General features: G+C 42.2%; 1 pseudogene; it reads right to left on the minus strand.

Moving 5' to 3' along the window:
* Positions 1 to 271: 271 nt before the first annotated feature.
* LOC102852794 lies at positions 272 to 1,301 on the minus strand (annotated as a pseudogene).
* Positions 1,302 to 1,709: the final 408 nt, after the last annotated feature.

Below are 1,709 nucleotides of genomic sequence, written 5' to 3' on the forward strand. Positions count from 1 at the left end.
TTGTTGTTAGGTGCCATTGAATCGAGTAATGATTTAACTACTTAAAATGAAGGGAAAAAAACAACGCACAAATCTGCAGTCAGATATCATAAGAGCCAAGTTCTTAAAACAGAGCAAGGGCTGCATCAGATAAAAATCCGATTGGGAACTCCATTACTCAGACTGGACGTTCCATTTTTCTCCTTCCCTTAGTCTTGCTGGTCATTCCCAAAGTCTCATGCTCTTTATGGGTAAGGTATTTTACTGCTATTCACACTTAGAATCGAGGCTCTCATGGTGCATTGTATTCCACACACTTCGACGGATCTGTAGGAAAGTGCTTCTGGCAAATAGTCATGAACCTCTTCAAACCCTGGATATATTTCCGCTGCGTTTCATCATTTAAAACATGTGCAACATGCTTGGAAAAGCTCTTCTCTCTTCCAGTTCTGGCGTGGATCCCAACCGTAGTGACACCAATGGGCCAAGGGGCATTTCCAATGGCCATCTGCAGATAAGCAACACTTGCCTTCACATATTCTCTTTGTAGCATGAATGTAATAATATCAGTTATCGATTCCTTGATGTCTGCAGGAAGATTCCTTTTCCTTAACTTTCTGAGAAGCGGTCTGAGATAGGACTCGGTCTGTTTTTGGGTAGCGCTGTTCAGTTTACCCTGCACTCTGCGCTTCACATAGTCTTCTCTGGCATTCAATTCTTTAGCCCAAACACCAAGAAGAAACTTGAGGAATTTGGTAATGATATCCATGTCTTTATGATCATCCCCTTTTCCTAAAGACTCTCCCAGCGCCTCTAACTCTTCAATTATGGTATTTTCTTCAGGAACTTTCAAATCGTTCTGCGTGTCTTCCTCTCCAGGTTCTTGGCCTCCCACAATTTCATTGAGGTACTGCTGATCAATCTTATCCAACGCCGCTTTCAGATCATTCCTCAATCCCTTATTAACTTCTGGAGTAAGAATCTCTATCTTTCTTAAATGCCGAAAAGCATCGTAATCAGTTTCTCCAAATAATCTAATTGGTTCTCCTCTTTCTCGTAATCTTCTGATTACCTCTTGCCTAGAAAGAGTCATGGGCAATTTTTCCTCTGCCAATTCAAGTTCTAATGCTGGATTTGATGAAGTTAACGGTTTCTGATCTTCTTTTGGTTGTATCTTGTAGCCACATCTTTCAAAATATGCTTCCTCTTCCTTTTTTGCAAGTTCACTTCGCTTGAAATACTTTTTATTTTGCTCCAACAGGTTCCGATCTTCCACAAACAGTGGTCTTTTCAATTGCTTCCTATGCTTCTGAGGTTGGACACTGAGGATGGCAGAAGGAGAATTGATGCCTTTAAATTGTGGTGTTGGAGAAGTGTACTGACTATCCCATGAACTTTCAAAAGAGCAAACAAACCTGTTGTGAAGGAAGCAGGACAAGGGGGCTGGTTAGAGGCCAAGAAGATGAAACTTCATCTCATATACTTCAGGCATGTTGTCAGGAAGGGACCAGCCCTTGGGAAAAGGCATCATGCTGGAAAAAGTGGAGGGCCAGAGGAAGCGGGGGAACCCTCGAGAAGACGGATTGATGTAGCGATTACTACAGTGGGGCTCAAGTAGATTAAGGATCACTAGGAAGGTTCTGATCTGTTGTTCACGGGGTCACTATGAGTCACCATCGACTCAACAGCACCTAACAACAACAACAACAACCACAGTATCTTATTTCTCT

The sequence above is a fragment of the Elephantulus edwardii genome, unplaced genomic scaffold, assembly GCF_000299155.1.
Source record: "Elephantulus edwardii isolate Elephantulus edwardi_28Jun2011 unplaced genomic scaffold, EleEdw1.0 scaffold01011, whole genome shotgun sequence".
Taxonomy (NCBI): Eukaryota; Metazoa; Chordata; class Mammalia; order Macroscelidea; family Macroscelididae; genus Elephantulus; species Elephantulus edwardii.